At 44.1% G+C, this 14,610-nt stretch overlaps 1 long non-coding RNA gene across 2 annotated transcripts in view; it reads left to right on the top strand.

Annotated features, from left to right (window-relative positions):
* The window catches only part of LOC310708495, a 227,006-nt gene that overhangs the window by 133,228 nt on the left and 79,168 nt on the right, over positions 1–14,610 (top strand). Inside the window, exon 1 of one of the 2 annotated variants that reach the window (XR_014527051.1) lies at positions 7,477–7,537. The exons of the other annotated variant lie outside the window; for it this stretch is intronic. This is a non-coding gene — a long non-coding RNA (uncharacterized lncRNA). Of the gene's footprint in view, positions 1–7,476; positions 7,538–14,610 lie in introns of those variants that run through there. 2 annotated transcript variants of the gene reach the window in all.

The raw sequence follows: 14,610 nt of genomic DNA, 5'->3' as shown, positions 1-14,610 counted from the left end.
CTAACACAACAGTTTGACTTCACCCCCGGAAATTCACTCCATTGTCTCTCAAGACAGACAGATGCCAACTACAAAGGCTCTTTTCTTCTGTATGATATTCAATAGTGTACACAGCCATTAAATGTCACTCTTTGTTTTTTGTTCCTTCATTTCTATTTCTATCCTTTGTTTTCACAATGCACCATGTTGGACAGTTCTCTTTTTCCTGCAGCACACTGTGTTTTGAGTAGCCATACTCCTGTCTGAGCTCTCCTGGTAAGCCCTTACTTCCGTTGCCATATGGCATATTTTTTGCTCTATAAGACTCACTTTTTCCCTCCTAAAAAGTAAGGGAAAATGTGTGTGCGTCTTATGGAGCGAATGCAGGCTGCGCAGCTATCCCAGAAGCCAGAACAGCAAGAGGGATCGCTGCTTTCGCTGCACAGGGTTCCCCCTTGCTGTTCTGGCTTCTGGGATTCAGAATATTTTTTTTCTGGCTTCTGAGATTCAGAATTTTTTTTTCTTGTTTTCCTCCTCCAAAAACTAGGTGCGTCTTGTGGTCTGGTGCATCTTATAGAGCAAAAGATACGGTAATCTCTACCCTGTGAGCAAGATGAATAACCATGTTGAAAATGCTATTATTACTCTTTTAATGTCAACTCCAATGATTCTGAAGCATAAATAGAGGGCTGCTTTGGAAAGAGAGATATCGTTTTACATACATGTGTACATTTTTCCTTTATGGAAAAACATTTTTTTAAGTAGCATTTTCCATCTACTTGTTTAAAATTTAAGTGGTACTGCCAAAAGTGCTGATGGAAGAACAGATGCTGGCTAGGCATCTGTAATGTAAGAAAATCATTAGCTGTGATTTGTTAAAATGTGGTACAGTGGTACCTCGGGATACATACCCTTCAGGTTACATACGCTTCATGTTAACCCAGAAATATAATAGAGCGAAAAATACGGTATGCTTCAGGTTACATACGTTTCAGATTACAGACTCCGCTAACCCAGAAATAGTGCTGCAGGTTAAGAACTTTGCTTCAGGATAAGAACAGAAATCATGCTCTGGCGGCACAGTGGCAGCAGGAGGCCCCATTAGCTAAAGTGGTGCTTCAGGTTAAGAACAGTTTCAGGTTAAGAACGCACCTCCAGAATGAATTAAGTACTTAACCCAAGGTACCACTGTATATCCTTTGACTTTGCCTGGTGTAGAATACCTTCATGCAGCTCCATATTATATACCTATCTCTTAATATGCTTATCATAACATCATGGATGTTGTAAGGTACTTATAGGACTTGGGGTACAGGCCCATGGCAGAAATTTGCATGTGTCTATTTGTATGTTTAAGTGCCTCTTATTTTTTAAGTGTGCACTTATTTTATTAAGGGAAGGAAATGGCTCTAAAGTGTAGGGCACAGACCGTGTGTGCCATCTCCAACAGCCTCCCTCCATAGTGAAGTTAGCACTGGTGTCAACTTTCCAAACTGTTCTCTGTATATATTGCCTTTCACAGCCACTTCACTTGCAAGTCTTAACAGGATTAGACTGGCGAGCTATACCAGCTGAGAGTAGCCAATGGGTCTCAAACCATTGGTGGTTTAGGGACTCTCCCTGCAGGTGAAGACAGGTTCTGGCGGATTGAGTGGACAAGACTAATAGTGGGTCTACTGGTCATGAAGGTGGTTTCTGCATGTGCTGTAGAGGAAAGTGAGGGGCAGATGGGGCCCACCAACCTGAGACGGTAGCCCACCTAGGAGAAGGAAAACTCTGAACCTAAACTTTTGCTGCCTTGCAGGATATCATTGAGACGAGAAACAGCTAAGGAGCTAAGGAGTGAACCCTACACAGAGAATGGAGTCCCTAAGATAGTAGGATGGTGCCTCCTTCCAGCAACTCCTGCAACTAAGCTGGTGCCAAACATATTGCTCTGCTTTCCTTTGGACCACGTCAGAAAGGCCAAGAGGGGAGTCTTGTTGTCTGGTCAGTGCAGGGCCTCGGTATACACTGTCTAGACTTGTGGCCCAGGGAGGTCCTGCTAACACAAGACCATTGTCTCTCGAGATAGACCCAGCTTCCTCAAACTCGGCCCTCCAGATGTTTTTGGCCTACAGCTCCCATGATCCCTACCTAGCAGGACCAGAGGTCAGAGATGATGGGAATTGTAGTCTCAAAACATCTGGAGGGCTGAGTTTGAGGAAGCCTGAGATAGACGGATGTCAACAATCTAGGTGCAAACTAATTATTATGGGACGGCAAGTGGAAGCTAACCCCATCAAGTATTCTTTTACATGAATGGTAGGTATGAATTGCCAAGGTGAATTTCTCAAAAGGACCAGAACATTTAGCCAGAAGGTCCAGACACTGTGCTAATGGTAAAACCTTTCCTGTCTAGTTCTTCTTTGTCTGAAGAAGAAGAAAAGACAGATATCTAAAAGTGAAGCAGGGTGAAAAGTTTAAATGGAGTGTCTCCCACTCAGCACGAATTCTGGAATTGCTGCCACTGGAGATAAGACCATCAAGTTGAATGCACCCACCCACTGGTCTTGAATGTCTACCAAAGGATTGCATTTCTGAAAGATGTTGTAAGCTAACATCTGAAAAGGGGGTTATTATCACTCCTCCCTCCTGACCTCCGTTCTCTCTGTCAAAAGCTTTACGGGTAGCAAGCAGAAACTAAGCATGTAAGAAGTTTATGTGGTGATGCTACATTTGGAAGAAGCTGACTTTCCACCTATTTGGCAGCTGGCAAAAGCACAGAACCTCTTTTGGGCAAAGGGAGACAACCCTACAACTATAAAGATGGAAACATTAATTCACCAAAGAAAGACGCAAACCCTTCCATCAAATTCTAACCTGATTTCAAACCTCCATGGATTGTGTGATGGATTTACAGCTGAACAAAACACAGACCTGGGAAATAAGGAGAGAGAGGGAGTCGTCCATCTTAACAATGAGCGATAACAATCCCTAGGTGCCACCTGAAAAACTGGTTAGCGTGTTCTGTGGTTGAAATGAAGGTGGGTGCAGCTTTTCAAATCCCACTAATTTTAAAATCTTACTCTGCACTCAGAACCTGAAAAATGTGGGTCTCTGCTGTTTTATTGAACTTGTCAATAATCTCTGGCTCCTAATGCATAATAGAAATAAAACAAAAACCGAAGAAATTATAATTAGACCAATATGTAGTGATAACTGGAAAGGTCAAAAGATATTCTTCCCAGAGGTTTACCTACCCTCTATCTGTTTAATTCATACCCCTTTTACTCTCGTGGATTTCTGCAAATAAACCCGGGAACTTGGTTTTGTGAAGGTGCCATATATTCTCTGTTGTCATCTTGCCTGCTCCCTAAAAGAGAAACATCATTCCTGGATGAGGGATTACCGTATTTTTTGCACCATAACACTCACTTTTTTCCTCCTAGAAAGTAAGGGGAAATGTCTGTGCGTGTTATGGAGCGAATGCCTGCGGGTGGCGGGGGGGATCTGCTGCAGTCGTGAGCAGAGGATCCGTGGTTCCCCTTCCTTCCCTCTTCCGTGGCTCGCTTTGAAACAGCAAAGAGGGAGAAGAGACTTAAACCCCTCCCCTTAAAAAACCCTCTTCTGCATTATTAGCAGCATCCTTCTCCACACCCCCCACGCGTGCTCTTTGTCCCTTGAGTGCTTTTCCTTCCCTCCCCACTTAAAAACGTGGTTACAAAGCACGGATCCACATGGATCCTCAGGGTTTTTGCACTGGGTCACCCCAAATTCACCATCAGATCACATAGCATGTCCACAGCTACATCTTGCACCAAAAAAATCACGCACCCACTGTTGCCTGGGGTGCAAAAACGTGGTTACAAAGCATGGATCCACATGGATCCTCAGGATTTTTCCATTGGGCTACTCCAAACTTACTGTCAGATCACATGTCTATGGCCACAGCATGAACCACAAAAATCATACATCCACTGTTTCGTTTAGAATATTATTTTTCTTGTTTTCCTCCTCTAAAAACTACGTGTGTGTTATGGTTGGCTGCGTGTTATAGAGCGAAAAATATGGGTAACTGCTAAAATCTGGTTTAAATCTGAAATGCAGATACACTCACAGCAGTCAGGGTGTTCCCCCATAGCCTCCACCTGGCTGACAAAGCCATTTTTAGAGCTTATGGCTATGAGAAGCATTGAAGAACAAAAGAAAATAACCGGGTTTTCCACAGGCTTAAGGAATTTCCTCCTGTGGGAATTAAAAATGGGAGGGGGAGGGGAGAGACCCAGAAAAACAGTACAGTCAACAGTGAAACATTACCCATCACTAGGGAAATGTTCTAATCTATTCTTAACTTGCTTTATTAGGAGCCCACAGAGCTGGCTTGAAGCCAGCCCAGATGGAAAAACCAAAGCCAAACTGCATTCTGTGTGTGTGTGTGTGTGTGTGTGTGTGTGTGTGTAAGGAGGAAGAAAGGCAGGGAGTGTGAGAGAGGCTTCATTTGGAACACGGCGTCTACATCTGCAAATCATCTGTCAAGCAGTATTAAGACATCCACCTGCTATTAGCCAATTTAGTCGTGTGTGTGGAGATATAATGGCTTAAACGTTGCAGCGCTAAATATAACCAGGTTTCCAGTGTTTTCTCTACGGTCCATTATCTTTGTCACTCAGCTGCTATAAAAGGCACGGTCTCACAGCATGGATTTCCAAGCATAAGAACAATGCTCAGGTCTGGGTGGAACATGAGACACATCCCACCGAGGCTTCATTTCAGCTTGGCAGGTGTTGAGCAAGCATTGCTGGATATCACCACAACCGTCCCTTTACAGCCAATCTTGGGATGGGAGGGTCTCAGTAAACACATCACAGCAAAGGTTCTCCAAGTTTGAAGTCTACAGGTAACCACTATTTGGTCTCTTTAATGCATCATTCATCTGCGAAGAGGTGTGTGTGAAACCACCATTTCTTTCTCCCCACTTTTCCATGGGTCCTGTTTAGCTGTTGTCAATTTCTCATCACCTGCTCAGCTGCAACATGAGACTGTTGTTTGTTCCAGCAGGCATGAGGTTAGGCAGTGGCACCAGAGGGTATGTCTACCATCTGGTCAAGGAGAAAAGGCCTAGCGCTCTCTTGTATTTCTAACAGCAGCCTAAGCTCCAAAGATCAGCAGCTGCTGTTGCTTTTTTCAAAAACAGCATGGAGATATGCATCACCGCCTATAAAGTCTGGAGGCCAAACTGCTGCTAAAGGCACCAGTGAGAGGAGCTTTTATGCATACCTTCAAACATTTCTCCAATGAAAATAGGGGTGCCCTAGTCAATTATTATTATTATTTTACTATTTATATTTATATGTTTAAAGGTATTACTATTTATATGTTTAAAGGTAAAGGGACCCCTGACCATTAGGTCCATTCGTGGCCGACTCTGGGGTTGCGGTGCTTTATTGGCCGAGGGAGCCAGCGTACAGCTTCCAGGTCATGTGGCCAACATGACTAAGCCGCTTCTGGCGAACCAGAGCAGCACACAGAAACGCTGTTTACCTTCCCGCCGGGAGATAACCAGAGCATGCACCACTCTGGCGAGACAGTCCGCAGGCAGATAGGGTCTCAGCCTACGTACCAGATGGAGCTGGTAAACAGCAGCCCTGGACACAGAATAGGGACATCCTAAGGAAAAGCAGGACATTCTGGGATCAAATCAGAAACTGAGACGGCTTCTGTAAATCCAGGGCTGTCCCTGGAAAATAGGGACACTTGGAGGGTCTGCTTAATGAGAAGGATGGGGAACCTGCAGCTCTCCAGAGTCCCATAATTCCTGATCACAGACTGGAGCTCATCTGCTGAGCCACAGGTTCTGCAGCTCCTCTTTATTGACACCTCTGCGGGAAGCAGGAGTGGCTGGTGTGATCTGGTCCATGGGGTCACGAAGAGTCAGACACAACTAAATGACTAAACAACAACAAAAATGGGAAGGAGGTCATTGTCAGTTTTCTGGAGGATAAGCAGGATGTGAGAAGTTGAGATGATCAGACCTTGGGAATGGTAGGTGCGCCATGTGAAAACCATTGTTTGGGGGGGCATCTCTTCCTTGTAGCTCCCCAGTGAAATATGATTCTGGGAGGCAGCACAAGGCTTTTGAAATTCTTACTCTCTCCAGCCGTGGTAAAGTGCATGGCAGCTCCTGTGAGATGGTTTAACAAACTGCACATATGCAAAGTTCACTTCCTCCCTTCGTCTCCCTCCCTCAATTTCAGTTAGAACAGTGGCATGTGGCTCCAGCTATTCATCTCAAGCATTAGTCATCTCGTTAACACTAGGCATAATTAATTACAAAAAGGGTGGATCCGCAAGCATAAACTTAAATAACCAAGATCTGGACTGTGCTATCTTTCCATCAGAACACACAATGGAAAAATAACCCCTGACATTTGAACATGAATTGGCATCCTGAATTACAAGATTAGTTCTATTTACTTATCTGCTCCTTATCTTTCTTGATTTGCTACCGACGTATGATATTGATTCATGGGTATGAGCATACACTAGGGCAAACTCAAGCTAAACAAGCCTACTTCAAACAAATTAAAAACCAACACAACTCCCATCTGTCTGTATATATTTGTTTTGGGCCCCCTCTTCCCCTAGCAATAAGAAGTTGCTATTCCCCTTATGAAGAGAGAGTAAAAAGAGATGTGGCATTTCTTGAATATCTCTTTATTTACAACCATACAAAATGGAGCGTGAGGGAATACCCAGGAACCCAGCCAAGCCTCCAAAATTCCCTCTTGCCCACTAACTACAAAAATTCAGACAAGTATTCCTCCTATGCTGGCTTCAGTCCGCCTGCCAAATTGTTTCTGTCTCCAGCCTCTACCTAAGCAGATGGAGTGCTGTATAGCTTGTTACCCCCACACATCAGAAACCATTAGTGTACATTTCACACGCCCATTTTCTAGCCACCAGGACCCATTAAGGAAACATATTCAGTTATGAACCACCTAATATCCGAAGAGCAAATTCCTCTTCCCGGTTGCACCCTAACAACAGAGCTAATGATGCTCTCAGGTATCCTACAGGCTCTTGGTCAGTTTCAGTAAAGCATATGCATATTGACCACTTGGCTGCATTTGGTGCAGATGTTTGGCAAACCTGCTGGTTCAGATGCCCACCTGATTTCCTTCAACAATGCTATAACATGGGGTACTCTCATCCTATTCACTCAGCCAATGGACCAAGAATAATAATAATAATTTATTATTTATACCCCGCCCATCTGGCTGGGTTTCCCCAGCCACTCTGGGCGGCTTCCAACAGAATATTAAAATACAATAACCTATTAAACATTAAAAGCTTCCCTAAACAGGGCCGCCTTCAGTTGTCTTTTAAAAGTAAAATCGTTGCTTATTGCCTTGACATCTGCTGGGAGGGCGTTCCACAGGGCGGGTGCCACTACTGAGAAGGCCCTCTGCCTGGTCCCCTGTAACTTGGCTTTTTGCAGCGAGGGAACCGCCAGAAGGCCCTCGGAGCTGGACCTCAGTGTCCGGGCAGAATGATGGGGGTGGAGACACTCCTTCAGGTATACTGGACCAAATTCCAGATGTTGGTTTCTTCTTCTTCTTCTTCTTCTTCTTCTTCTTCTTCTTCTTCTTCTTCTTCTTCTTCTTCTTCTTCTTCACCACTTTCTACTTTGAGGTCAGAACCACATCATATATTTAAGGCACATGTCTTCCTTGGCAGGAGCAGGCCCAAGCCATTTTGCTGCCTGAGGCGAAGGACCAAGATTCTGTGCATGAAGTCTGAGGAGGGTGGTAGCTGAACGTTACTTCAGCCCTGGTGATGGAGCACAGTCCTTCTCTGTGCCCTCAAGCAGCATGCTTTAGGGGCCACAGGGCCACACTGGCTATTTCCAAAGATAAATGGCAGCCACAGCCTGGAATGAAGCTCTTTGCTCATCTTATCTGATTACACATGTCCCACACAGCACCTAAACTGGTATGTTTAAAACAATCACGCAAGTTAAAATTTGAAGACTAATTTAACTTCCACCCACTCCCTTAGAGGGAGCCTGTGATCACTTAGTTTTTTTCTGGATGCTTTGATAGATGTTATAATCCCTGAATAGACATGTCACATACTGACAATCACAATTTGCACCTGATCTCTGGGATTACCAGCTCACTTAACCTATAGCATTATTTAGCAGCCTTGCCTCCGAGTGACTGTGGAAAGAGCAGGTGTGAGTGGAAGCAAAGGACAATCTATTAAAGTAGATGCCTTTCTCGTGTTTCAAAGCTGCCATTTCATTTAACTTTAGGTAATGAAAAAAAATTTCACAGATTCCAAGAAGCAGAAATCTTTCACAATCAATATCCCGTACTGATTGTTTTTATTATCTGTGTAAAGAACTATGTAGAAATTCTGGTTTTAGTATGCTAGCTGTTTTGCCGTAATAAACACTGATTGATTGATTGATTGATTGATTGATTTGAGTCTCTAACACAACCAGGCAATATTTACAATATTAATTTACAATATTAATTTTCCATGTCTCATGTTTACACTGCTGACTGCTGCTGCACTGCCATAGAGATGAAATCCCAATCGGAAGGAAATGGATCCAGTCTCAAGTTAACAAGGGATTTCCACGTAAGGGGTCAAGGAGGATCCCATACAGACATTTCTCCCATTTTTAAAATCAGTGTTGCTCACAAGTCCTTTTGTACCTTACTGAGATTTAAGCTAGTGATGAGTACATAGTGTAAGTAACAGTTAGAGTAGACCCACTGAAATCAATAGACTGAAGTCCAAGTAAGACTATGGTTAACATGTGGATGAAACTCCTCAAAAATGTGAGGCAGAGATTGGGTATACAGTGGTACCTCGGGTTACATATGCTTCAGGTTACAGACGCTTCAGGTTACAGACTCTGCTAACCCAGAAATATTACCTCGGGTTAAGAACTTTGCTTCAGGATGAGAACAGAAATCGTGCTCCGGCGGCAGAGCAGCAGCAGGAGGCCCCATTAGCTAAAGTGGTGCTTCAGGTTAAGAACAGTTTCAGGTTAAGTACGGACCTCTGGAACGAATTAAGTACTTAACCCGAGGTACCACTGATTACACATGTCCCACACAGCACCTAAACTGAGGTACCACTGTACTGCACACATGTTGAATGTACTGTGTACAAGGCCAAACCAAGACATGACATTAAATACATTTCTCTTTTTGTTTTCCCACAAGAATGAAAACCCACCTGGTAATTCTGGCACCTCTTTACCAGTTAAAAATAAAAACCTTAACAATACAAGGCTAAAAACTGCAATTTGTAAAATGGTCTCAGGAAACAAAACAAAAATCTAAAAGTATCAAGCTGAGAGAGGAAATCATAGAAACAATGCAACAGACCTGCTAAGTATAGAATTGGCAGAGAGCAACAAAAAGCAGTTGTCAGCTTTTAGACAACATCTGGCAATGCGGAGACACACAGGCACCCCCAAAGTGATGGGAATGGACCTCCATAACACAACCCTGGAGAAATGCTGGAAGTTCAGGGTTTAGCACACAAGACATCTGCCACAATCTATGTGTTCACTGCTGGACTACTTGAAACAGGGCCATCTTTAGCATATGCGGTGCCGGGGTGCAAAGATCCACCCGGCGCCCCCAAATTTCGTTTAGCCCCGCCCCAGCGCCATTGAGTCTGACAAGCGCCACCGTTGTGAGGTGAAAACCAGAATGGTTGTGGCTGGGGAGGATCGGGAAGAGGCCGAGAGGAGCAGGGAGGGGCGGCAAAGTGGAGGGGGGAGTGGAGGGGGAGCCAATATCGGCTGATTAAAAGCAAGCTGGTGCAGGGTTGACTTTATAAAGGTCTTATTCACCTGTAGCCACAAACACTGAAGTTTGTTTCATCATCCTTGAGAGCAGTCTTCGCTAACGTGGTGCCCTCCAAATAATAATAATAATAATAATAATAATAATAATACAGTGGTGCCTCGGGTTACAGACACTTCAGGTTACAGATGCTTCAGGTTACAGACTCCGCTAACCCAGAAATAGTATCTCAGGTTAAGAACTTTGCTTCAGGATGAGAACAGAAATCGCATGGCAGCAGCGCAGCGGCAGCAGGAGGCCCCATTAGCTAAAGTGGTACCTCAGGTTAAGAACAGTTTCAGGTTAAGAACGGACCTCCAGAACAAATTAAGTTTTTAACCCGAGGTACTACTGTAATAATAATGAGTTTTATTTATACCCCACCCTCCCTGGCCAAGACCAGACTCAGAGCGGCTAACATCAAGTATAAAAAACAATTGATTAAATACAATTAACAATTGACTAAAAGACAACTTTAAAACAGGATTAAAATGCAACGTAAAATGCAGCCTCATTTCAGTGGAAGACCAGATCAAAAACTGTTTGTGGGGAGAAAATGTCAAATCTTCACCAAAGCCAACTATCCAGACTGGTTCTTCATGGGCCAGAAAAAAGCCGGGGAAGTCCACAAATAGGAGTTCCAAATGCACCACACCTTGAGGGCAGCAGGTTGACAAAGGCTGTAGAGGCGCATGACCTAGAAATCTTCCAATAGCTGCTTCCTCCAGTGACACTAGTGTGGGGGGGAAGTCCATTGAAGAAAAGATACCACCTAATATAGGGAATTCTTATTATTTCGCTGTTTCAGTAGCACCTGTTCCTAAGCAACTTTCCTGGACATTCCTGGTCTATTTGGAGTATTCCACATCATTGTGGAACTGGAAGGCTGCACTTCGTTTGTGTGTTCAGACCCAGAAACCTCCCCCCTAAATAAATTCATACTTGACTCTAATTTTGGTTTGTTTTGGGCAGAATTTAGGCCACAACTTTATTGATTACAGAAAGTGAATGGTTGCATAGGCTCTGGTTCGACAAGTTCCCTGCCTGCAGGTAGCACTGACCCAGGGTTCCAGCATAGGTCAGCCAAGGGTGAACACCTGGATAAGCGGAAACTCAGGAATAGGCTATCTCCGCCACCCAAATGTCCCCCTGGACTCAGGCACGGGCACAACCCCCTCGCAGGAGTTCACCAAACCATCGAGTCCCTGGATTCTTTTAACGGAATACCCTTCACATAGAGATGGTGAGAGCGTTCTCCCATCCCTATCACCTCAACCAGAGCCTATCTGCAACCTTACAAGTTGTGGCGAAACCCAAATGGCATCAGCCAAGTGGGGAAAATTCCTGCCATGCCCCTGTCCCCATGACAGATGACACATGGCGGCATAGTAAGGTCAAGCGCAAAGCCCTAAAAGGAGGGAGAGGTGGGCGGGTGTTCCGAATGCATACGCAGAAAGAGGAAGCTCTGGGTCACATGCATAGGTATATATAGGTCCCTCGAACCGTTTTGACTGTGTCCCATTGGCCAGATTGCACCCAGCTTTGAGGGACCTACCAATCGGGTGTTGTGGCTGACCAATTGTACTCACCCACAACACAGGGTGTTGGTTTTCCAGGTCTCACCGTAATACGTGCCCTCTTTAAGGACGGACCCAATTTGCCATTAAAATTCCATAATGTTCTGGTGCAATGCATTCTGGGTGCCTGCAGGGTGTCCCTTCATAGCCACCTCACAGCATGGATCAAGTGGGTGATGAGGGCCAAAATTCAGAGTGTGAGGAATCTGAATTTCACATATTGATTTGGACTAGCCAGCTGGAAATTTGGCTACGCGCTTCTAACTGCTACAAAAAGTGACCTAATTCCAATGTAAGCTTGACTGGTGAACTATGTAGTCACAGCTGAAGCTGGAGAACAAGAGAATAGCAAATTCTCTTCAGATTTAACCCTTCTCATTCCCCCCTTAATAGTTAAATTAAAATGGGACGTTTATCTGCATGATATATATTTTATTGCAATGTTGTTCTTTAAAAAAAATGCATTCAAAAATGCTTTTCTTCATAAGAAGAGGAACAGAGAGGTCCATGCAGAGAATATGAGTGGGGGTCTCACCTGCTCCAAAGTGTTATTTTTAGCTGGCTGAATGCAGAAAGCCACAATTAATATCCAAGAAATATTTATGCCGCAAAATGTAAGGAATGCATGGTGCCACTTACCATAAATAGAGTGAAAGATGTAATGGAATCAAGGTGCAGTCTGCAGCATACTTTATGTCCCAGAATATACAACTGTCGGCTCTGCATGGAAAATCCCACTTGTCTTCACCAAACAGATAATCTTCAGAACTATGAACTCAAGGCGTATGAGTTAGCCTAAGGGCAAAACCTAACTAAAAACAGGAGAACTGTGAACATCACGTCCCATCACTTAATTATTATTTTTTAAATGAACAGTCAAGGGGGCATGGTTTGGTTTGGGGCTGCAGCACAGGAAGAAGGGGATTAACTCTTTCCTGTGTGTTTTTTCCCCTCAATTTAAATTCTGCCCCCAGCCCAGCTACTATTTCGCAACAGGAGAAAGCAGAAACAGAAAAATGGCACCTCTAAATAATCAAAACGGTAATAGGTGTAGTCAGGCACTGAATATTGTTCTGTGTGGATGGGAGTCAGGAGTGTGCACAGAGGCCTTGCCCACGATGTTCACAAGCATGTTACCCTGCAAGCTCAGTCCCTGATCTTCACTCTGTTGACCAGAGAAGGTCTGCTATACAGAAAGCCTTGAATAGAACTCCTTGCACAATCAGTAAGTCTAGTTTGATTTTCTGAACATTAGGGGGGCCAAGTGAAGAAGGGGAAAGGGTTCCCACCCACTTTAATAACTGCATAGAAGAGGTGATTTCAGGGTGTCGTTTGCATGGCAACACAACACGCATTCGCCCAGGAGAGATAAAACCAAGATACACAAAATCCCATCTCCTCTTTGCCACCAAGATGTGAACTGAAATGCTAGTGAGACTGAAACCTAAAGTTGGCATCCGTCTGTCTCGGGAGACAAAGGAGGAATGCACCTTTGGGAGTGAAGTCAAACTGATGGATGGTTGCAGCACCTGCTGTGGCTGTAGAGACTGATAGGGGAGAGACATGTTTTGTTGCAGCTGGGGCAGATGAAGGCGTCCACTTTTGCTGCTGCAGATGCACCATGGCGTTTCTTCCCATGACACTGAAACCAGATGTTATTTTCTTCCCTGATCTTTCTGGCCCCTTTTAGCAAGCATCAAAAGGAAATATACTTAGGCATTTCTTCTTCAAGTTTGGAAATGTCACAGAACTTGTTCTTTAATTCACATCTTCCAGTTCAGTCACATTTATGAATGGGCTATTGAAGCCGTGGTCTGGGAGGCTCTGAGGAAACTGTTATCACGTGGCGTTCTTGCCATTTCTCTATGTACTCATTCATCTCTGTTCAGAGCTTTGTATCTCTCTCAGCTATTTCAGACTCAAGGCTGCTTTCGACAGGAACAGGTGTTAATTGGATGCACTGGGAGCAAATCTAAAATTAGCTCATTACCCTACATTGTTGATTTGTCAGAGTAGCTACTAATGGAAAATGTTGTTTCCTTCCTGCATGTTAGCAGCAACCACTTTAATTTGATACTTCAAAATTAAAGTGAAAAACCAAACCACATTCTTTCTCTTAAAGCACCCTGGAAATTAGGACCAGGTTCTCTCTGAAACTGCAAATCTAGATTTGGGAACTGTAGTTTTCCTCTCACAGCTCTTACAGCTCCCAGCACCCATAGCAAGCAACAGCTCCCAGGATTCTTTGGGGCAAGCCATGCACTTTTAATGTCTAGTGTGGATGTAGCCATAGTCCAACAATATCTGGGGGAGGTCACGGGTTTCCCATTCCTGAAATACTGAGCTGCCGTATGCAAGGTAGGACTTGTGAGCACTTTAAACTGGCAGCTTGTTCTGCGTACAAAGTGTCTCCATATAATTTAAAATCCTGTGTGACCGAGAAAGACTTCAACACCCCTTTCCTCCCAGCTGTTCTCAACACTTTCTCCAGAGGGTGTTTGGCGACTGAGTAGAAATCTGTTGGCTTTAACGTTACATGTGGCCTAAGTGTAATGTGTAGTTTGGCCCTCAGTTGAATGAACTGTGCCCTAAAGGGGCATATGCATTTTTAAATGCCCCCTGCCCTAGTTCCAACAGTTGTGCCTGCATTCTCCTCGGATGCTTGCCCTAAAGAAAGCATCGGGGTTTTGCTTCCCAGCTGTATTATGAGTGGATTATAACTCCAGGAGCACAGGTGACGCCTACGTTTCTTTTCCATTCGTAATCCTTCCTATGCATGCCAAGAAAATTCCAGCAAGATCTACAAGTTTTATGAGATGTTTTGCAATTTTTAAAAACCACATTTTAAGCAGGCCTCTCTCCTCTGCATCCCACACATGGTTCTGGAAAGTTAAAGCTACAAAATCAACAACAGTTCTTTTTCCACTGAGAAAACGTTCGATCGTTCAAGAGTTTCTGGGGACTGAGGATACTGTGTCATTTCCCTTCCAGCTTTCTCTGTGGGTAAAGAAACATTCCACCAATTTACAGCTTCCCCCCGTTAATCAGATTGCAAAAACAGACGCCATGGTGGATACAATTGGTTGATGGTCCCCTTCATCGTCGTCATTTTTTAAAAAAAAACCACAAAGATTGGTTCTAAAATTAGATCAGTAGCTTCCTGATGCAGGAATAGGCACAAAGAGACATGTGTAGATATTGCA

The sequence above is a fragment of the Podarcis liolepis genome (genome assembly GCF_965112155.1).
Source record: "Podarcis liolepis genome assembly, chromosome: 6".
In the NCBI taxonomy this organism is placed as follows: Eukaryota; Metazoa; Chordata; class Lepidosauria; order Squamata; family Lacertidae; genus Podarcis; species Podarcis liolepis.
The sequence above is the reverse complement of the archived record's forward strand: the minus strand, read 5'-3'. Positions and strand labels throughout refer to the sequence as shown.